The 24,329-nt window shown below is 40.1% G+C and overlaps 1 pseudogene; it reads left to right on the top strand.

Annotated features, from left to right (window-relative positions):
* The window catches only part of LOC100348433 (RNA-binding protein 34-like), a 52,658-nt pseudogene extending 50,535 nt beyond the window's left edge, over positions 1 to 2,123 (top strand).
* The last annotated feature ends 22,206 nt before the right edge of the window (positions 2,124 to 24,329 follow it).

The raw sequence follows: 24,329 nt of genomic DNA, 5'->3' as shown, positions 1-24,329 counted from the left end.
TGTAAATAGGAAATGTATTATATCCCAATTATGTTATTCATAGATATTTAGATAACCATGAGCATTTGGGATCCCAGCCAATATCACAGTGGCCTAGAATACATCTAATGAAATGTGGTAATCTCACCATCGACCACCATGGAATAATATAATTAAAGTTACAATAAAGAAAACAAAAAAATACATGAACACAAAGGCATTTGCTAAATAAAAGTATCCTGAGTGAAGAAAACAATATACTATTAAAACAAATGTGCCGGCCAATATGACAGCAATTTTCAAGATTATCATACTGAGGCTTAAATATCTTAAATATTTACAAGCTTAAATATCATACAAGATCCTTCATAAATAATAAAAATTAATATTTCTGTAAGTGTATCAACTTAAAATGTGTTTATAATTTCTGGTCCTTTTTTCCCTATTTTTCCACCCTTTCCCATTTTACTTTTATCTCCTAGTAGATTCTTGTTCCTTAATTGAATATCATTTATCCCAGATTATGTATTCTGCTGTATCTAACATTTGTTAAACAAATATTTATTATTTTTAATCCCAAACTATGATTTAACCCTTATTTCTCTCTTTTTACCTGACATGTATTTCTCCTACTTTCCTATCAACCACATCCTAATTATGTTAGATAACTGGAGATTGTTCATTCTTTAAGTATTATTATTATTCACACAATTAACAATTAATTTTATACATTGGTGTTACTTAAATGAAATTATACTTATAAAATTAGGTTGCGCTACATCTATCTACTTTTGCTGCTCACCTTCATACCTTAACTTCCCCTTTCTGGAGACATATACGCTTATTCATCTGTTTTATTTTCCTCCTGATCTCAAAGTAATGATTTATACTTTTGTGCTTTTCTGTTACAGATTTTTTAATCCATATTTTTTTAAAGATTCATTTATTTATTTGAAAATAAGAAATACAGAGACAAAGCAAGGGAGGGAGGGAGGGGGAGAGAGAGAGAAAGAGAGAGAGAGAGAGAGATTCCATCTGCTGATTCACTTCCCAGACGGATGCAACATCCAGAGCTGAGCCAGGCCAAATCCAGGAGCTAACAAAATAATCCGGGTCTCCCACCAGTGTACAGGAGTCCAAACATGGGCCACCTTGCGCTGCTTTGCCCAGGCCATTAGCAAGGAGCTAGATAGGAAGCAGAACAGCTGGGACACGAAACAGTGCCCACATGGGATGCTGGTATCCCAGGCAGCAGCTTTTCTGGCTAAGTCATAATGCCACCCCCTTAAACTTGATTTTGAAGAGGATAATCATCCTAAACCTTTGTTCTACTTAGCTCCTATTTTGGATTCCATTAACAGTACAAGATCACAGTGTGTGATACAATTTTTCTAGTTGAATCAATGATTTATTCAACAAAGTTGTGCCTCCATGCTGGGTATTAGATTGACCATATGAACTTGAAATACACTTTCCACACAATTTTCTCCATTAAAAAATTAGAGGGGCCAACACTGTGGTGTAGTAGATAAAGCCAGTGCCTGCCGTGCCAGCTCTCTGCTATGGCCTGGGAAAGTCCTTGGGCTCCTGCACCCACGTGGGAGACCTGAAAGAAGCTCCCTGGCTCCTGGTTTCAGATCAGCTCAGCTCCAGCTGTTGCGATCATTTGGGGTGTGAACCAGCAGATGTAAGAACTCGCTCTCACTCTCGCTCTCACTCTCTCTCTGTCTCTCTCTAACTCTGCCTTTCAAATAAATAAATAAATCTTAAAAAAATTAGATTCATTTTGAAATGTATCAAATTAACCTGATATTTAGACAAAGTCTCACAGCTTGATTTAACTATTATTTCACTGTCTTTCTTCCATCTACCATTTGTACTTTCCATCTTAAAATGTGGAACATAAGCTAATAAACCTCACTGAAATATATATGGTGAAGAGACTGAAGATATTCATAAGCTGAATCATTAAATTGACTTTTTAAGATAATGAGAGTCCTTCATTCCAAATCATTTCATCAAGAGCAGCATTTTTCAGTGAATCAGTCAGTAAAAAATGAATGTACTCTTTCTGACCAGTTTTATGTTAATTTTTATTTACAGGAAAGGAAATTAGATGTAATTCTTTTATTAAATTCACATAAACGTTAATATCATACTTTTGCCTGGAATATTAATTGCCTTTTCTTAGGACTTTCCGAGATGAGCTTTGGTAATCCAAAGATCTCAGCTGATATTGGAAAAATAAACAAAATTTGCAAATCAAATAAGTAGTGTAGATTCTCATTTATCTAATTAGAAAATACAGTGTCTCTTACTATATAGAGCTCAATACCTGATTAAAAATTAAACCATAAAAGAAATTACTTCTAAAAATTGCTACACTGAGAAGCATTAGGCATTACACAACAAAATATGATCATTGTCAAAGTATTGATTACTTTATTTAAAAAACAAAGTGTTCAAGGCTATATTTCTCTAAACTGAACTATTAGTTCTATACCATAAATATCAGAAAAGAAACGAGAAACGACCAATCCAAAACATAAAGAATCAACTCTCATCTCCATGAGCTCCTCCGCGAACACACACCAGAAAAAAATAAAAACAGCATTAGCATACTTGCCTTGATTCCTAAATGGTAATTTTATGATAAAAATTTAAATCATTTTGATGACTTTTCATAGATTGAACAAACACATATAATATTAGTAAACTTCTATTATTTCGTTTGTGTCAAGCACTCTTTCAAAAACCTCACTTGGATTACATCATTGAATTATCATGACAGTACTAACAAGGAATTATCCTATCTGTTTTATTGATGTGGAAATGAATGTCCAAGTCCAATACCTTAAGTAATAGCTAAAAATAACCCAGCCAGGAATAAAACTCAATTTGTCAACTTGGATTTTTTGGTCTTAAACACTACAAAATATTGCCTTACATTCTTTTTTTAAGATTTATTTATTTATTTGAAAGGCAGAGTTACAGAGAGGCAGAGGCAGAGATCTTCCATCTGCTGGGTCACTTCCCAGTTGGCCTCAACAGCCGGAGCTGAACCAATCCAAAGACAGGAGCCAGAAGCTTCCCCCGGGTCTTCCACCCAGGTACAGAGGCCCAAGGACTTGGGCCATCTTCTACTGCTTTCCCAGTCATAGCAGAGAGCTGGATTAGAAGAGGAGCAGCTGAGACTCGAACCAGTGCCCAAATGGGATGCCGGCACCACAAATGGCAGCTTTACCCACTACACCAGAGCATCGGCCCCACCTTACATTCTTTCTATGTTTATTAAAATTTTTTCAAATCATTTTTGTATTTATCCTTAGTTTTTTGGGATCTGTTTGGGAAAACTATGTGTTTTAAAAATATATTCACATTATTTGTGTTGTGAAAGTTTTTACAGAAAGTTGTTCATGCTATTGGTAGTGATGTTCCATTTTTTCATTTTAATAGACTTATGCTTTGCCTTCTCATTTTTTTTCTTCAACAGTCTTATATCACATGGGTGGCAGGGACTCCAGTATTTCAGACATCATCTGTTGCCTCCAGAGCATGTGTTAGCAGAAATTGGAACAGGTAGTAAAGCCAGGATTCAAACCAGGCAATCAGATCTGAGATGCAAGTATCTTAAGTGGAGTCTGTTGCATCAAATGCCTGTCCCTTTCTAATATCTTAAAGTGGAAATCGATTCACTGATTTTTGGCCTTTTTCTAATGTACATATTCATATCCCTTTAAAAACTCTTTCGAGGCCAACGCTGTGGTGTAGCAGGCAAAGCCATCACTTGAAGTGCCGGCATCCCATATGGGCGCCAGTTCAAGTCCTGCCTGTTTCACTTGCTATCCAGCTCTCTGCTACGGCCTGAGAAAGCAGTAGAAGATGGCCCAAGTCCTTGGGACCCTGCACCCATTTGGGAGACCCGGAGGAGCCTCCTGGCTCCTGGCTTCGGATTGGCGCAGCTCCAGCCATTGAGGCCAATTGGGGAGTGAACCAGCAGATGGAAGACCTATCTCTCTCTCTCTCCATCTCTGTGTAACTCTTTCAAATAAACAAATAAATCTTTAAAAAATTCTTTCAACATATAAAAAATTTTGACATGTATTTTTCTGAATGTGTAGTTCTACATGTTTTATTATCTAATTTTTTTATTACTTTCTTTGACCTATGATATATTTTAAAGTGTGTGCTTTACTCTAACACACAGCAATTGTAGTTAACATTTTTTGCTTTTGTTTCCCAATTTAAATGACATTGTGGTCAGAAAATGGTCTTTGTGTCACTAACCCTTCAGTAATTAATACTTGCAGTGTTCGTGTTCCCTGTATCAACTTTTAAAAATGTTCTACATGTTCTGTAGAATGTATGTTCTGTAATTATGGGAATTTAGAATGCTAAATTTATTCAATGGGTAATTAGCTTAAAATTCTTTATATACTTAATTTTTTATCTGCTAATTCTAGGAATGGTTAGTTAAAATCTCAAGAGGCCAGCACTGGGGCCCAACAGGTTAAGCTTGCAGCAACACTAGTACCCTATATGGGAGCACCTGTTCAAATCCCTACTGCTTTTCTGTCTGATCTGGTTCACGACTAATGCACCTGGGAAAGCAGTACTTGGGCACCTGCCATGCATGTGGGAAATCCAGATAGAGCTCCAGGCACCAGGCTGGCACCTGGCTTCCACCTGGGCTAGCCGTGGCCACTGAGGTTGTCACTCCCCCTCTTCATGGAGGAACGACACAGGACCCTGCGCTGTTCTTTTGTCTGCTCGGCCCTCCCCGGGTTTGCTGCTGCTTCTTCCCGGGTTGGCTGCCGTCCCTTCCACCTCCGTGGAAGGGTGGTTCCCCCTGCCACTTTTCCCCACTTCCGCGGGGGAGCGGCACACCGCCGGCCGGCTCTCTCGGGGGCTGCACAGGTGTTCCCTCAGGTGTTCCCCTTAGATGTTCCTGGTGCATGTTGTCTCTCTCCTCCTTTATAGTCCTCTTCCACCAATCCCAACTCTGCTACCCACACGCCGAGTACGCTGCTCTCCTCCAATCAGGAGCAGGATCAGCTCCTGGAGGTCATCACTCAAGTTGGCAAGAGGCAGCTGCGTAGAAGCTGTTTTCTCCTCTCCCAGTGCCATATTGTGGGAGAGCAGATGCATAGAATAAGTCTTAATTCCAGTAACTCAGTCCAGTCCGGGTTGCTCCCCACAGAGGTCATTTGGAGAATGAATCAGCAGATGGACGATCTCTCGCTCTGTCACTTTGCCTTTCAAATCAATCAATCAATCTTTCTTAAATAGTAAAATCTCCTGGTGCTGGTGCTGTGGCATAAAGCCACTGCCTGCTGTGCCCGCATTCCATATGAGCTCTGGTTCAAGACCCGGCTGCTCCACTTCTGATCTAGCTCTCTGCTATGGCCTAGAAAAGCAGTCAAAGATGGCTTAAGTCCTTGGGCCGCTGCACCCCTGTGGGAGATCTGGAAGAAATTCTTGACTCCTGGCTTCAGATTGGCCTGGCTCCATCATTGTGGCCATTTAGGGAGTGAAGCAGCAGATGGAAGACCTCTCTCTCTCTCTTTCTCTCTCTCTCTCTCTCTCTCTGCCTCTGCCTCTCTGTAACTCTGCCTATCAAATAAATATTCAAAAAAAAGTAACAATGGTGTTAGATTGATCAATTATTTTCTGTTTTTGCATTGCATGTTATTTCCTTCCTTTTTTTCTACTATTCTTTATCTAATTGATTAAACTGGCTCTTAGTAAATTTGATCCTCTCTGATAGGAGCATTTAATATCATATACTTCCTTAATTTGAAATTCTCATATATACTTCTAGTAGCTATAGTCTTGGAAATCTAATTGTATTTATTCTGGGAGATTCATTTTCATAATGACTTCTTTCTTCTGTTTTTTTTTTTTTAATCCTATTTATTTATTGTGTTTGAAAGGCAGAAAGACAAATACAGCTCTTCCATCCACTAGTTCACTCCCATAATGCCCACAACAGAAGCTGGGTCATCCTTATGCCAGAAGTCAACTCAATCCCCACTATTCCAAGTTGCTGGCAGGGACAGAAGTGCCTCACAGGGTGTACTTTGGAATAGGAAGCAGAGCCAGACTAGAACCCAGGAATTCTGTGTAGCATCTCAATGCTGTGGCAAGTGCCCACCCCCTGTATTTTATTTTTACAGAGTTCCAATCCATTTATTGGTATAGAGCTTACCTTATAATTACACTAAAAAGGATGCTAATTCTTGATTTGAGGAACTTAATTTTTCCCTTATTTTACCTGTTTTTAATTTCTCTGGTGGAAACCATCTTACTTTTTTTTTTCTTTGAAAGATTGATTGATTTGAAATGTAGAGTGGCAGCATGACAAGAGGAGAGGGAGAAGGAGATGCCCAAGTACATGGGCCTTCATCTGTTGCCTTCCAGGTACATTAGGAGGGAGCTATATTGGAGACGTAAAGTAGGAAGGACATGGTATGCAGGCACCTCAAGTGAAGGTTTAACTCACTGTTCCACAAGAGCCACCCCCTATTTTACTTTTGATCATATTGAAGCTATTCTATGTCACTTAAAATTTTGATTACAAATTGACTCATCGAGCCGGCACCGCGGCTCAACAGGCTAATCCTCCGCCTTGCAGCGCCAGTACACCGGGTTCTAGTCCCGGTCGAGGCACCGGATTCTGTCCCGGTTGCCCCTCTTCCAGTCCAGCTCTCTGCTGTGGCCCGGGAAGGCAGTGGAGGATGGCCCAAGTGCTTGGGCCCTGCACCCCATGGGAGACCAGGAGAAGTACCTGGCTCCTGGCTTCAGATCAGCGTGGTGCACCGGCCGCAGCGTGCCGGCCGCAGCAGCCATTGGAGGGTGAACTAACGGTAAAGAAAGACCTTTCTCTCCGTCTCTCTCACTGTCCACTCTGCCTGTCAAAAAAAAAAAATTGACTCATCATTCAGTATGAAGATATTTAACTATAAACCTAACAGAAATAACAATCCATTAATAAATTTCCATTATTAGTTTTTCTGGGTGGTAATACTATATAGCACTGCATAAGGTTTATTTTTTCCATTTTAAAAATATAAAAATAACTTAAAGAGAAATATCTCAAAATTGCTTATTTTAAATACAGCTGGGGTTATATGTTAAAAACAGTGAAACAAAGAAATTATCCTATATTTTAAGAGAGGATATTGAGGAAATATGAAACAACTCATGTTTTTTTTTTTTTTTTCTACAAATCTTGAGTAGGTACTTAAAAATTACACAGAGCCTGTGATATTTCCCATTCTTTAGTGTGGTAAGAAAAAGTGATTTTACCAGGATGGTACAGTAAGACACTGGGGTCAAAGAGGAAATTAAGGTAGGCTTGTCTCTTTCCACGTATTTCAAGGCTGTTGATGGACATGTGTATAGTAATGGAAAATCTGATGTGCACATTCCAAGGGTGCTCTGCCATGTTGTTTCAGCTTTCATACTACAAGCAAGTGTCCTTTGAGTGGTCTATTTAGTGCCATGTTTGTCACATTTTTGTGCTCTTTGTTGGAGATTTCATTGTTTAAATTGACCTCCAAGCACAGCATTGAGATACTAATGTTCCTAAGCACAAGAAGGCTTTAATGCGCTTTAAGGAGAAAATACGTTTTTTAGATAAGCTTTGTTTTGGTTTTAAGGGCACACATATTTCAAGTGTGTTAAGGACAACTGCTCTCATTTTTGGTGCCATTATGAATTTATTCCAATTTTCACTCCTTTGTTGACATTTTCAATTAGGCATATGGAAAAAGAGGAGAAAAACACTTATGTTTAGTAAAAAGCAATGAATGTTATTTTTTTAAAAATCAATTCTTGGTTATTTACTGATTTGCTTAGAAGATCTATATTATTATGGGCCAGCCTTTGGCACAGCCGGGTAAACTGCCACCTGCAATGTCCGATCCTGCATTGGAGTGCTGGCTCCATTCCTGACTGATCTGCCTCCAGTTCAGCACCTGATCATGCACCCAGGGAAAGCAGCAGATGATGGCCCAAGTATTTGGGCCGCTGAGCCCAGGATGGAGTTCCTGGTTCCTGGCTTCTGTATGGCTGTCGTAGCTGTTTGGGAAGTGAACAAGCAAAAGGAAGATTTCTCTATCTCTCCTGCTCACTTGCTAGCTTGCTGTCTCACTATCAGTTGCATTACCTTTCAAATAAATGAACAGATCTTTAAAAAATGAAGTTCCTATTATGTGTCATCATTGTGATAGATGCTAATGATACACAAGTAAACAAGAGAACTATCTGATCTATGGAATTTATAGAACATGGTAGAGATACAAAATAGACATGTAAGCAAATAAATAGATAATGGCAAATGTTATGAAGATGTATGAACAAAACAAGTTTTATATGGAGAAAGCAAACAGGCTTCTGATACAGAAAATACAGACTGCTGGGAGACAAAAATGACTCAGTTTTCTATTACCCAACAGTGGGAATTGAGAAACATCACTAAAACAATCTCTTCCACTGTCTAGAAGTCTTTGGCCAGGCTTTATGTTAGACATTGGGTCACTAGTGAACTCACGCCATTCAAAAAGATGGTAATATTGATCTATATCTCTTTCATCAAAATAAATGTATAAACTGTAGTAAATAAAACAATATCCACTTACCAGAAATGTGCCAGATGAAATGATGGAGGGAAGAAGAGAATCTGCAAGTATATATTAATATGGAGACATTAAGGAGCTTAAAAATGATACATTGCGAACTTACTCTGTGAAACTGGCAATCTGCCAGAGTAGTAATACCCTGTGTACCAAAAGGCATATCTGAGGTCAGAAGCAGTGAAGCATTTCATTATGATTTTTGCTTTTATCTGTTAATTTTTCAAAGAATTTCTTAAGCATGTTCTCCTCAATCAGGCTTAAGATGTATTGCTAAAATATGTAAAGATAACAGATTGATACTAAACTATAATTCCAGAGCATTAACAGTCTGGCTTTAACACACTCCCAGAGTAAATGCAAATATGGTACAATTAATTTCTCCCTTCCCTTTGCCACTCCTCTCCCCTCTCCCACCCCGCAATTTATAGTGTTGACTCCAGCTCTGAAACTATGGGTATTATATAGGAACACACAGGAAACTGTAGGTATGTTAAAACAATGAAGTAAGGATTTTGACCACTTCCTTGCTTTTATTTTCTTTCATGATTTTACATAAATCACGACTGTGAAAGAAGGATCAATCTGTTTCTTTGTAAAAATATCTACTCAGAAGGAAAATTTCTGGAAATATAAAGCTTTTACATAGCTTTGTGATTATCATTATAAGATCCCCATATTTTTCACAATATAACAAGCAAGAAGTTGGAAAGTGATTGCGAAAGTCAGCTTTTTATGTTTTAAATTTAATCTGGAGAAAAAAAGTTGAACTGCGCTAGTTTTGATATGTTTATCTAGTTATGTTTTTAACTTCATTTAATTATTAATACCTTAAAATGGTTGCATTAGAATTTGAGTCTACTACATTAATTATTTTAATGTAAATAGGCTACTTGTCTGTTTATTTTTTTAAAAAAGATTCATTTATTTATTTGAAAGTCAGACATACAGAGATAGAGACAAATTTATTTGTTACCTGGCAAATAATCAGGCCCCTGCTGCTCACCGCTTGGATAGCCAATTCACCAGAAAGGAGTGTTGGTAAGAAGAAAGACTTTATTTCAAGAAGCAGTCACCTTGGGGAAAGATACACCTTGATCCAAAATGTGCTCTAGGGGGTCGGTACTGTGGAGTAGTAGGTTAAGCCTCCGCCTGCAGCGCCGGGATCCCATTTGTGCACCAGTTCTTATCCTGGCTGCTTATCTTCCGATCCAGCTGTCTGTCACAGGGCTGGGAAAGCAGTGGAAGATGGCCCAAGTGCTTGAGCCCCTGCACCCATGTGGGAGACCTGGAAGAAGCTCCAGGCTCCTGGCTTCGGATCGGCCCAGCTCAAGCCATTGTGGCCATTTGGAGAGTGAACCAGCAAATGAAGACCTCTCTCTCTATCTCTCGCTCTTTCTCTGTCTGTAACTCTTCCTCTCGAATAAATAAATAAACCCTTTAAAAAAAAAAAAAAAAGGTGCTCTTTCCGTCCAACAAGTCAGCAAGAGGGGTTTTTAAGGGACAGGGACAGTTGCAGGGTGAGATTAGAAAGAACACAAAGAGTCTATTCACTTGACAATTGTGCAAATGTCCAGGCTTTGTTCTGATGAGGTTCCAGCCAGCACCTTGCCTCCGGGGAGGCCAGTGTCAGCCAGGTGCAGGCCTCTTGCCTAAGGGGCTCAGTAGGGTGGAGGCTCCTTTGTTAGCTGGATCAAAGTCCCCATTCCAAATCACTGCCCCTCAGCAGGCTCCAGAAATTCTCATGCAAATATTACGGTCCACGATTGGGCACAGGTCATTCACAATATCAGTAGCTAGTTTTCATTTTATATGAAAAGAAGGGAAAGAAGAGGAAGATATACATATTACAGATTACAAGAGACAGAAAGAGAGATCTTCCATCTGCTGGTTCACTCCCCAAATGATTGCAAAGGCCACACGGGGCTGGGCTGAAGTCAGGCTCAAGGAACTCCATCAGGGTCTCCCAGGTGGGTGATAGGGGCCTAAGTACTTGGGCCATCCTGTGCTGCTTTTACCAGGCCATTAGCAGGGAGCCAGATGAGAAGTGGAGCAGCCAAGACAGAAACTGGTGCCCAAGACAGAAACTGGTGCCCATATGGGATGCCAGTTTCACAGTGCTATTTAAGCCACTAAGCCACAGCACAGACCCCAAACTTTTAGACCTCTTTTTTTTTTCTAGCTAGTGTTTCCAAAAAAAAAAAAAAAAGAAAAAAGAAACAAAAAACAACACTCAAAACTAGTTGGAGGCATTGCTGTAGAACACCTAAACTGGATCAACTCACCTGATGCATAAAAAGCGCACAGCAAGGAGCCCGGCAGCTATCACTTCATTACCGGGCTCCCCAAGCGATTAGAGGAAGAGATTCTTACAGATTGAAATTGGGGCTGAAAGGTGGGGGATCAGCTCATGTCCAGGTTCCTGGCTGGTCAGTGGAGCTTGTGATCTTCCTTTGACTGGTCAGTGATCCGTGCTTTTTAGGGAATCTGTGATGTCCAGGTGAGCTCTGGGGGTTACATGAAGATGGCAGGTACATTCTGCCTAGACCTGGAATTCTCTTATACAAATCACCCCAGGACAACACTAGCTATCAATGTTCTTATCCATTGGAGGAGCAAATGACTCCTTGAGTCCAGTGATTAGAACTTTGTAAGGCCAGCTGGATCACACCCTTAAGAGTAAATTCCTGGCCTTTGCCGCTGCTCACTAGGCTAATCCTCTGCCTGCGGTGCAGGTACCCCGAGTTCTAGTCCCGGTTGGGGCGCCGGATTCTGTCCCAGTTGCTCCTCTTCCAGTCCAGCTCTCTGCTGTGGCCCGGGAGTACAGTGGAGGATGGCCCAAGTGCTTGGGTCCTGCACCCGCAGGGGAGACCAGGAGGAAGCACCTGGCTCCTGGCTTCGGATCTGCGCAGCACGCCAGCCGTAGCGGCCATTTTGGGGGTGAACCAATGGAAGAAGACCTTTCTCTCTGTCTCTCTCTCTCTCTCACTGTCTAAACTCTGCCTGTCAAAAAAAAGAATGAATTCCTTTTGATAAAGGACAAGAAAGGATGCCTTGGGCTAAGGGAGACAGACAAGAGGCTAGGTCCTGCTTTTACATTATGGGGGTTCAGTTTGACTAGCATACCTATTAAAATTACAATATATACTTATATATATGCTAAATACTATCCATTCAAGGAACAAATAATTATATTTTGTCAAATTCACATTTTAAATAGAAAAGTGTACATTTTCAAGAGAGAGCTTTGCCTAGTGGTAAAATTTTCTCCTTGTTGTGGTGTCACTTAAACAAATTTGTCTATAATAAAAGCTTTTAATTTTTATAATAATTAGCCTAAAAGCTAAAATAAATAAGCAAAAATAAAAATCCTTTCATATAGCATAATAAAACACACAAAAATATGTTCAAAACCTTTTGAAATCTCAGGGAAGTTCTACTTAGTAAATTTACATCTGAGAATCTTCCTTTTACACAAAATTGTCATAATGTTCTGCAAATACTAGATCAATTTACATCTGAATGAAATTTAAATACCAAAGATGTATGTAATTGACAGGACAATTAAAGAAAATTGTGCTTTAGCATATCTTAAAAATTAGGAGCCTTGCTTCCTGAGAATCATCAATGCAATTGTATCTTAGTTCAATTTTTGTTGTGGAAAATTAGCAAGGAATATTTATTTGTAAAAGGAAGCCTGGTTTTCAAACCATTGGTATAAATATAAGATTACTTGGTTTATTATCATTGTTAAACATAATTAATTTTAGTAATATTTCTAGTGTGAGAATGCAAAGTGCTAAATGATTCTGATCAGTGACCTTTGTTTGTTTACCAAGACTGTTTTTGTTTTTGTTTTTCCCAAAGAAAGCTTTTATTTAATGAGTACAGATTTCATAAGTGTGTAGGGAATCCCACAGGAGTCCCAAAAGAGTTACAGAGCACCGCTAATCCAAAAAGAAAGAAAAAAAAAAAACCAAAATGGAGTTACTTAAGCTAAGGCCACTAAGCACCAGGAACTGCCTAGACCATCTGTCAGAACAGACACAGGGAGTGAGGAGTGATAAGGACTGGGTGACATTACATCATAAGAAGAAGCCAACCAGCTGGCTACTGCATTACTTCACCCTCACCACTCCACCATGATTGGCCACACCCAGAAGACCCCTAAAACATCATTGATCACACCTAGGCACACCCCAAAGGATGAGCTTGTGATTGGTGACACACAAGGGCATCTTCATCACCCACCTACCCCAGAGGGGGGATAAAAAGGCAAGTTTCACAGCTGCTCTTCATCCTTCCAGGGATCATGGCTCAGTGCAAGTGAAACTCTGCCCGAGTCTCTGTTATATCTTAATGTTAGCCGTCGCAAAGCACACCGGACACCGGAGTAAGGGAAAGGGTTTATTGGGGAACACCCTACAGACCGGAGTGAAGGGGCAGTGAAGGAAAAAGAGAGAAAGAGAATATAAGAGAGAAACAGAGAGGAGAGGAGCTAGCAAGGAGAGAAGAGAGCAGAGAAGAGAGAAGAGAGGAGAGAGGAGAGCAGAGCCAAGAACCAAGAGGAGGAGGCTAGAGAGAGGAACCGAGAGAGAGCAGGAGAGAAGGGCCAAGAGAACGAGTATTTAGGAACAGGCCCTTTTAAAACTTTGCCTGAGGGCAGGCAGGGAAGCAGGAGCAGTGAATCCCATTAGGATGGGGGTGGAGCCTGTCTCAGGTAGCTGGGCCATGCAGCCACCTGGCTACAACTGTGCCAGTTTCCTAACAGTCTCCACTGACTGAAGCTCTGCTCACCACTCTGCTGGAGCCCATCCCGCCTGGACCTCTTATCAGCCTGCTGCCAGACCCGACCTCGGAGCCAGACCAAACCTCTCATCAGGGGCTGCCAGACCTGACATCAAAGCAGGACCAGACCTCTCATCAGGGGACCTCTCTAACTCCCCGCCTTGCCATCCGCCTGGGAACTTCGAGCCCAGAGTGCCAGTTGTCCCATGACTCCTGCCTATAAGTGACTGTTCTGAGATCTGTCTCTCCAAGTAGTAAGGGAGACTTTGGAATCTGGACTTTGGACTTTGACTTTTTTGTGACCGTGATACCAACCTTGAGAACGCAGCATTCATATTACATCATTTTTTTAAAAGATTTATTTTATTTATTTGAAAGACAGAGTTGCAGAGAGAGGTAGAGCCAGAGAGAGAGGTCTTCCATCAGATGGTTCACTCCCCAGATGGCCGCAACGTCTGCAGCTGCACCGATCCGATGCCAGGAGTCAGGAGCTGCTTCCAGGTCTCCCACGTAGGTGCAGGGGCCATCTTCTACTGATTTCCCAGGCCATAGCAGAGAGCTGGATGGGAAGAGGAGCAGCCAGGACTAGAACCAGTGCCCATATGGGATGCTGGAGCTTCAGGTCAGGGCGTTAACCCGCTGCACCACAGCACCGGCCCCCATATTATATCCTTAAGCCATGAGTGTTTAGACTGTTTATGGTTTTATGCTTTTTATGCTTTATACTTATTACCATTGCTGGATAGGATACTTCTGGAAATCGCCTTACTCCTAGATGTGTGACTAGACCTGTGGACTAATGACATATTGAGTCATATTGACTTTTAGATGTGTGCCTCAAATATATACATATATATGTGTGTGTGTGTGTATATATATTGAATATATATATATATACATTGAGTGGTATTGGTCATTGAATAATAAAGTATATTAAAAAGACTGTAACGATTCTGTGTGATTCTTTCTCATGCTCCGACACGTCATATTAGCCTTGTCGAGCTTGTGTGACAAGTGGTGCTTGTGACGAAGTACAACTTTAGGAATATAATGATTCTTCCCACCATACCTGCCCTCCCACCCCATCTCCTCTTCCATCTCTCATTCCCAGTCCCATTCTCCATTAAGATTCATTTTCCATTAACTTTTTACACAGAAGATCAGCTCTGTACTAAGTAAAGATTTCAACAATTTGCGCACACACACACACACACACACACACTGTTTGAGAACAAGTTTTACAGTTAATTCTCATAATACAACTCATTGAGGACAGAAGTCCTGCAAGGAAGTAAGTAATAACTCCTATTGTTAATTTAACAACTAACACCCTTATGTATGATGTCAGTGATCACCTGAGGCTCTTGACATGAGCTGCCAAGGCTATGGAAGCCTTTTAAATCCACAATCTCCACCAGTATTTAGACAAGGCCATAATCAAAGTGGAAGTTCTCTTCTCCCTTCAGAGAAAAGTACATCCTTCTTTGATGGCCACTTCTTTCCACTGGGGTCTCTTTCACAGAGATCCTTCATGTAGGACATTTTTTTGCCACAATGCCAAGAGCCGTCTTGAGGGTTTTCACAGAGCCACTCCTATAATAATCATATCAAAACTCGATCAGCAGAAGTCTGACATGCCTAGACATCCTATAAGGTAAGGTGTAGTGATGGAAATACTAATAGGTGTACTTTTATCCCACAAGGTAAGATGTAGTGATGGAAATATCGATAGCTGTACTTTTACCCCAATCTTTCTCAGATATTTGTTTATTTGTATTTTCATTCTCCTAAGAAAATTATATATTGTACAGTACAGACCATTACAAGTTGTATTCAAGTAAATCAAAATAGTAGAATATGAGGCATTACATAAAAATGCTTAAGAACACCAGCCTTAGAATGAGACTGATCTGGTTTTTAATCCTAGTCAAGAATTCTCTGTGAACTTGAGTCAATTGCTTAAACCTTTTGATTTTTCATTTGCTTTGATATGGGATAAACAAGCTAAGTTAGGATCACTGATCTGGAACTCAGAGTCTAAAAGCCCCCACCCCACTTAATTCTACCCGTCTATATGTCTATCAGATCACCCCTTTGCCTGGGACCTGAAATGGAGGATCCACTCCCTTTCTGACCTCATAAAAGAAGCCTAACCTGGGAAAGGCACTGTCTCCTCTCTGTGTAGCCCAGGACTGGAGGAGTTACTGAGGTGTTTTCTCTCCATTTCCCCTCCCTCAACCCTTTTCTGCTTCTGGGCCACCCCCTACCTATGCCCACATATGTTTGTGCTCACTTTCTCACCTTTTAAATAAATTTTATCACTTTGTTCAATGTATATGTAACTGCACTTAAAATGCTTCTCTAGGTAGAAGGCAACTGGAAACCATTATGCATAGTGAACTAAGTCAGTCTCAAAAGATAATATCATATGTTTTCTCTGATATGTAGTGGTTAATATAGATTTCAAAAAAATGTACAGGAATGTAAGGAACATCTTGTGTTCTGCTTGATGTTTTCAGCCCTTGTTTATACTCCTGTGGAACTGTGGTCTTTCTACTTTTTGCTTGTTGAATGTTATGGTGAGTGGTGCATTAAGCCTATGATTTGAGTGGACTGAAATTATGTTTTTGCAAAAATTAAAGAAAAAAGGAAGGAAAAAGGGGGATTGAGGGATGGAAAAAGGGAGTGAGAGAAGTATGGCTATCTTCTTAGAACTGTACCTATGAAATACATGAAATCTGTTCTCTTAATATATTAATACATTTAAAAAATACAAGGACCAGTAATAAAAATTAAACCCACTTCCTCTACTTCAGCTTCATTTTCAAAATGGTTATTATAATCAATGTCATCAGTTGTGAGAATTAAGCAAAATAATGAATGTAATTTGATTAGAACAAAGCTTGAGGGGCTGGCACTATGGCATAGCAGGTAAAGCCTATGCTATGGGATGCAGTGCCAGCATCCCATGTGGGCACCAGGTCAAGTCCCAGATGCTCCACTTCTGATCCAGCTCCCTGCTAATGTACCTGGGAAAGCAGCACAGTTTGGCTCAATTCCTTGGGCCCCTGCACCCACATGGAAGACATAGAAGAAGCTCCTGGCTCCTGGCTTCAGCCTGGCCCAGCTCCAGCCATTGCAGCCATTTGGGGAGTGAATCAGCAGATTGAAGATTCTCTCTCTCTCTCTCTCTCTGTAACTCTGGCTTTGAAATAAATAAATACATCTTAAAAAAAGGACAATGCTTACTACATAGTAAATTATTAATAAATAATAGTGCTAGTGTTTGCTAACAAAAGATATTAATCTGTGGTGTGGCATTAGTTAAGATGTGAATCACTAAGTTTGAGTCTTCTCTGATAGTTACTATCTCTGTTACCTGAGGCAGCTCACTGAAATTTGCTGTCTTAGTTCCCTCATGTATAAGATGGAAAGAAAAATTATCTCATACGGTTGTTTTGAGTATTTCAATGAGATAATTTATGTCAACTGTTCAACATGGTGGCCACAACGTGTACACACTCAATAATGTGCTCCTGCATTTTTTAAATTCATATCACCTTTAAATTCCACCGAGCCAAATAACATGCAAAAACACTCAAGCAATGAATCAAACTGCTAACATTTATAAGAAAAATAAAATGTATGAATCTTACGAGATCATTTTCTATGGAAAGTATACCAGCTGAAGTTTAATGAGTAGATAGAGAATGAACAAAGAAGAAGATCAAAGAGCATTGACACTTGCCCTGTTCTAACATCTTTATTAATAAATTCTTTGGGATATATTTTAATACTCCAATTTCACCTATAAGCTCAACTAATTTTTAATAACACTTAATTAAAAATGTAAAGTGAATATATCCAGATAAAACTCTAAACTTTGTAATATATGTTAAAAAAAAAAAACCATAGCAGTTTCAGAGCAGTTTCAGCTCTGACAGATTTTCTGACAGAAACACCCTTTTACTCATAGCCATCTAAACAAATGTCACCCATTGTTCAAGGCCCATAGCAAAAGTCAATTTGTTAAAGTCTTCCTAGATTCCTTTATAGAAATATATTTATAAGTTCTCATGGCTATTTCGTCGTATTTTAATTAGTCATAATATCCACCTCTTTCTGTATGTGTGTTTCTCTTATTTCCCATGATAGATTATAATCTCATGAAAGGGACAAATGGAATATTTTTATTTCTGTCCTAAAAATCATCTACAGCCATTGTCTAGGACATAATGAATACTTAGAATATTTCATATAATCATAAAATATTAGAAGTAGAAAATGAAAGAGGCAATCATATAATTCACGAAAACTAATTATGGAAGAGAAAAAACAAAGCCAGCTATTTTTAAAAATAGCTATGATTGGGGCCAATGTTGTAGCATAGCAGGTAAAGCAACCGCCTACAGTGCCAGCATCCTATATGGACGCTGTTTCAAGACCCAGCCACTCCACTTCAGACCCAGCTCTCTGCTATGGCCTGGGAAATCACTGGAAGATGGCCCGAGTCCTTGGGACCCTGCACCTGCATGGGAAGACCCAGAGGAAGCTCCTGGCTCCTGGCTTCAGATCAGCACAGCTCTGGGCGTTGTGGCCAATTGGGGAGTAAACCAGCAGATGGAAGACCTCTCTCTCTGCCTCTCCTCTCTCTGTGTAACTCTGACTCCCAAATAAATAAGTAAATCTTCTAAAAAAAAAAAAACCAACCAACCAACCAAACAAACAAACAAAACCAGCAGGGCCAGCACTGTGGCACGGCGGGTTAACACCCTGGCCTGAAGAGCCTGCATCCCATATGGGCGCCAGTTCTAGTCCTGGCTGCTCCTCTTCTGATCCGGCTCTTTGCTATGACCTGGGAGGGCAGTGGGCCCTCCTTACCTTGGGCCTCTTTACCCACGTGGGAGACCTGGAGGAAGCTCCTGGCTCATGGCTCCTGGCTTCGGATCAGTGCAGCTCCGGCTGTTGTGGCCAATTGGAGAGTGAACCAGCAGATGGAAGACCTCTCTCTCTCTCTCTGCCTCTCCTCTCTCTGTGTAAATCTGACTTTCAAATAAATACATAAATCTTAAAAAAATAGCTATATTGGGGCCAGTGTTGTGGTACAGAGGGTTAAACTGCCATTCTCATCAAATACAAGCACAGATTTGAGTCCTGCATGTTCCACTTTTAATCCAGCTCCCTGATAATGCACCTAGGAAAGCAGAGGAAGATGTTCCTAATGCCTGTATCCCTGCAAGCTTTATCAGAGACCCAGATGGAGTTCCAGGCTCCTGGCTTTGGTCTGGGCCAGCCCCAATCACTGCAGCCATCTGGGGAGTGAACCAGCAGTTGGAAGATCTCTGTATCTCTTCCTCTCTCTCTCTAACTCTGCCTTTAATATTTAAAATATCTTTAAAAATAGACCTGATTACAGAAACTTCACTCAAGTTATAGTCCACCTCTTATATCATAGAATCAATTTTATCTTCTGTTGGAGATTATAATATTTTTGGTTTGAAAAATGCCTGCAAGCCTTGTTCTTTCTATGTTTTAAAACAGTATTCAAAAATGTTTTTCTTCACCTTCATTGTTGACTACAATTACAAAATTAATATATTTTAAAAGATTTATTTATTTTTTTGAAAGAGTTGCAGAGAGAGAGAAAGAGAGTTTCATCTTCATGTATTTCTTAGACACACATCTACGAAGATAAATCCATACACAGATGAGTTTCAGCTTTGAAAGATGATGTTTTTCTCTATAGCATGGAGCTCCAACACAAGTCAAAAACATAGAAGACAAACCTGCTTCAAATCGTGATGAAATAACTGAAACCACACTTGCTCTCCAAACCTAAACAAGTAGAAAACTCAACAAAATATGTGAAACTACAATTTTTAGAAATTGTCACAGATGAACACAGAAGACAAGGGAAACGATACCTATGATCACTTTGGCGCTAGGTCAGAAACGCACTTTCCAGACCAGGACATACAGAGAGAAAACAAGCAGAGCACTCGAAAGGTTGACTGAACTGAGAAGACAGAAATCAGAATCTACAAACTTTCTGGGGATGGAAGTTTTAGGGCATCATACTGGAAAGGAGAGAGATCCACAGGAAACAGCTTGAAAACTCTACATAGGGATTGACTTGTGTTTGTTGTTGCATAAAATGCACAGAATCAAACTACATGAGATGAGGCAACTAACAACCAAGAAGCTATATACTGAGGAGCTCATACAGAATGGAGAGCCTTACCCAAACATTTAAGGCATTCATGGAAACCAAGGGAACACTATGCTCCAGCATGAAGGCTAAATTAGCAGTAAAGGCTACGTTAGAACCATTCTTGCAAAGCTTAAAATAAAAAAATCCAAAGGATGAAGCTATTGCACAAGTAACTTAATTGTCTGTCATTAAAAAAAATCAAAAGTTTTAAGAGAAATGCACAATATGAAGTAATTATGCATGTATTTACAAAAATGTTTTTCATCAAATAAATTTGCCTTTCAATTCTAATTTGCCATATACCTTTGAAGTATCTTCATACGTTCAAGTCTAAAGTGTATACTTACAATGATCTCATATTAAGCAGTAAGTTATATAATAGTATGTCAAGGTATACTGTGAAAATGTAAATGTGTACATCACAAACTCTAGAGTAAAATATATGTAACTTATTTTAAAATGATGGTCATTATAAACTCAACTACATCAATAATTGCATTAATGATAAACATTATAAATAAAGCAATGAAATACAGAAATAATCAAAATGAATTACTTTCTTTTTTAAAAAATATTTATTTATTTATTTATTTATTTATTTATATGAAAGTCAGAGTTACAGAGAGAGAAGGAGAAACAGAGACCTACCATCCATTGGTTCACTCCGTAGATGGCCACAACCGTCAGGGTTGGGCCAGGCTGAAGCCAGGAGCCAAGAGCTCCATCCTGGTCTCCCACATGGGTGGTAGGGGCCCAAGCACTTGGGTCATCTTCTGCTCCTTTTTCCAGGCCAATAGAAGGGAGATGGATAGGAAGTGGAGCAGCTGGGACTCAAACCAGTACCCATATGGGTGCCAGTTCAAGTCCTGGTTGCTCCACTTCCGATCCAGCTCTCTGCTATGTCTTGAGAAAGCAGTAGAAGATGGCCCAAGTCCATGGGCCCCCGCACCCATGTGGGAGACCTAGAGGAGGCTCCTGGCTCCTTGCTTGGGATCAGTGCAGCTCAGGCCATTGCGGCCAAATGGGGGAGTGAACCAGCAGATGGAAGACCTCTCTCTCTTTCTCTCTCTTTGCCTCTCCTCTCTCTGTGTAAATCTGACCTTCAAATAATAAATAAATCTTTTTTAAAAAAAATACTGATAGTTTCAATGTAAAAGGATGAAGAATGATACACCTTGCAACACTATTCATAAAATAATGGAATAGCTAGCTACATTAATGTCAAAGTAGACTTCAGGAAAAGAATCCTAAATGTATAAGCACCTAATTACAGAGTTTTAAAACATAAGTAGAAAGACTGATAGAACTTCATGGATAAATAGACAATCCTACATTGTGGTTGGAAATTTTAAAATTCCTTTTTTTTATAATCAATACAACAAGTAGATAGAAAACCAGGAAGGGTATAGGAGGCTTAAACAGCACAATAAATCAACTTGGCTAAATTGAAATTTTATAGAATATCTATCCAATAAGAGAAGAACACTTATTTGTTTCAAGTTAACATGAAATAGCCATAAATTGAGCCATAAAAATTTCAATTAATTACAAACTAGAGAAATCATAAAGACAATGTTCTCTGACAACAATAGAATTAAATTATAGATCAATAAAACAAATATATTCCCAGTCATGCATAGCTCCAACAGCAGAAAGCTAGAGCATTATGAGTTTCAAGTGTCAGAAGACACAGCCAGAAGCCAGCAGAGTAACTGGAAAGTCAGAGTCAATCCATAAAAGCAAGGAACTCAAAGAGAAAGCATGATAAAACTGTCCAAATCTTGAAATAACTGCAAAACTGTTCATGTACAGTAGAAAAATAGGAAGTGCCAGGGAAAAAGCAGCAATTGCTCACATATTTGGTTCCCTTACACTCATGTGAGAAAGCCAAAAAGCCAGACTGAGTTCCAGGACCTGGCTTTAGCCATGCCAACCTCTGGCTATTGTGGGCATTTGGGAAGTGAAACAACAGATCAAAGATTTTCTTTCTCTCCCCCTCCCCCCCCTTCCTTTCAAAATAAATAAAGTGCTTTTAAAAATGAATGGAACAGGCTGGCCCTGCGGCTCACTAGGCTAATCCTCCGCCTTGCGGTGCCAGCACACTGGGTTCTAGTCCCGGTCGGGACACCGAATTCTGTCCCGGTTGCCCCTCTTCCAGGCCAGCTCTCTGCTGTGGCCCGGGAAGTGCAGTGGAGGATGGCCCAAGTACTTGGGCCCTGCACCCCATGGGAGACCAGGATAAGTACCTGGCTCCTGCCATCGGATCAGCACGGTGCGCCGGCCGCGGCGGCCATTGGAGGATGGACCAACGACAAAAGGAAGACCTTTCTCTCTGTCTCTCTCTCTCACTGTCCACTCTGCCTGTCAAAAAAAAAAAAAAAAAAAAAAAAAAGAAGAAGAATGGAACTGGGGCAGGCACTGCAGCATAGCAGATAAAGCCACCACCTGCAGTGACGGCATCCCATATGGGCGCCCTGCTGCTCCACTTCTGATCCAGCTCTCTGCTGTGCCTTGGGAGAGTAGTAGAGGATGGCCCAAGCCCTTGGGCCCCTGCGCCCGCATGGGAGACCTGGAAGAAGCTCCTGGCTCCTGGCTTCGGGTTGGCGAAGCTCCAGCCGTTGCAGCCAATTGGGGAGTGAACCAGAAGATGGAGGACCTCTCTCTCTCTCTGTCTCTCCTCCTCTGTGTAACTCTTTCAAGTAAAATAAATAAATCTTCAAAAAAAAAAAAAAAAGAACACAACAGAGATATCAGCTGCTGTATATTGAAAGTGAGATAAAGTTTCCAGTTTGAGATGAGGCAAGAAAAAAGAACACCAAACAAAATAAATAAATTAAAACAGTTAAATATTAATGATAAAAAGAAAATATTCTCAGTAAAATGAAAATGGAATGTCCTCAACCTGATGAAGGACAACTATGAATGGGTTATGGTAAAGGTTTTAGACTAGGTTTGGAGAAAACTGACCAAAAAGGGAAACTGAGAACATTTGAGTTACAGAAATTTTGTCTATTTATTTTTATAATGTTTATACAGGCATATGTCTATGAACTGTCATTTAAAATGGGCATATCCTAATGTACAAAGATTATACATCAATATGTTTTTTTAAGACTTATTTGTTTCTTTGAAAGTTGGAGTTACACAGAGAGAGAAGGAGACACAAAGGCAGAGAGAGAGAGAGAGAGAGAGAAAGAGAGAGGTCTTCCATCCATTGGTTCACTCCCTAATTGGCCACAACGGCCAAGAGCTATGTGGATCCCAAGCCAGGAGCCAGGAGCTTATTCTAGGTCTCCCATGTGGGTGCAGGGGCCCAAGGACTTGGACCATCTTCTACTGCTTTCCCAGGCCACAGCAGAGAGCTGGATCGGAAGTAAAGCAACTGGGGCTCAAACTGGCACCCATATGGGATGCTGGCATTGCAGGCAGCAGCTTTACCCACTACGCCACAGTGCCGGCCCCAATCAATATGTTTTTAAATTAAATGGATGCAATGCAACATAACTCAAGTAATAAGGCTGACATAAGTACTAAATGTCAAGGTCTCATTTTAGGCTTTCTTTCAAAAGTAATATACGAAATTGTCAAAGGAAACTGAATTAGCAAAGATTAAGTGAGGATGCTGTCAGAACTAGCTTCATGTGTGTGTCTTAGGAAGAAGCCTAGAGGATGGGTAACAATTTCTACGTAGAGCAGACACTGTTGACTATCTACCTAATAGCTGTTATTCCCTTCTTATTTTCTGCTTGAACTATAACATAATACAAGAATGCTATCCCTTTCACCGTATGACTCGGGGTAATTCCTGAGATTTTAAATACAATCGTGGCGAACTCCACTATGGACAATGCTTGATTTGTAGGTGGGTATGAGTTTCATTTTTGGCCATTGAGACAAAAACAGAGATATTTTACAATCTTACTGTAAAAACATTTTTTCTTCTTGAAAAGAGACATAAAGAAGAAAAGACTCCCTCTCTTTCTGTTGGACATTTTCCTTTCTGGGGCAGCCATTTTGTGACCATGAGAGAAAATAGCCCAGGGCCAAAACTGTCACTTTGTAGCTTTCACTACATATCAAGTTGAAAAATGGAAAGAATCTGGATCCTTGATCATGGCAGTGATCCAATTAAATGCCCTGCCCTATATATGCCTACTTGGAATTTATTCTGATGGGGGGAATAAATTTCTGCATTGTTTATAACATATTTGTCTAAGTTTTCTATTACTTGAAGAAGCTGAAGGTACCATAATTGATATTTTTCACTGCTATGGAAGCCTTGGGAAGGAACTCACTAAGCAATAACCATGTAGTCTGGTGGCTGGAAATTTCCACATAGCAAACAACCATTCAAAAAACAAACAAAAAACTTCTGACATCAAGTTAAGAATGGAAGACAAACCACTATAAGGAAAAAAAGTAGACCAGACTTAAATCGGCTCCATTTGAAAGAAATATACCTTAACTGAAAAAAAAAAAAAAAAAAACATTACTTTTGTGTGTGCACTCAATCTGAAATGGAAATGGGAGATGATTATCCAAACTATTCACTCTTTTTTTTTTTTTTTGACAGGCAGAGTTAGTCAGTGAGAGAGAGAGACAGAGAGAAAGGTCTCCCTTTGCCGTTGGTTCACCCTCCAATGGCCGCGGCGGCCAGCGCGCTGCGGCCGGCGCACCGCGCTGATCCGAAGGCGGGAGCCAGGTGCTTCTCCTGG

The sequence above is a fragment of the Oryctolagus cuniculus genome, chromosome X (assembly GCF_051225735.1).
Source record: "Oryctolagus cuniculus isolate XC-2025 breed Fujian yellow rabbit chromosome X, ASM5122573v1, whole genome shotgun sequence".
Classification (NCBI taxonomy): domain Eukaryota; kingdom Metazoa; phylum Chordata; class Mammalia; order Lagomorpha; family Leporidae; genus Oryctolagus; species Oryctolagus cuniculus.
The sequence above is the reverse complement of the archived record's forward strand: the minus strand, read 5'-3'. Positions and strand labels throughout refer to the sequence as shown.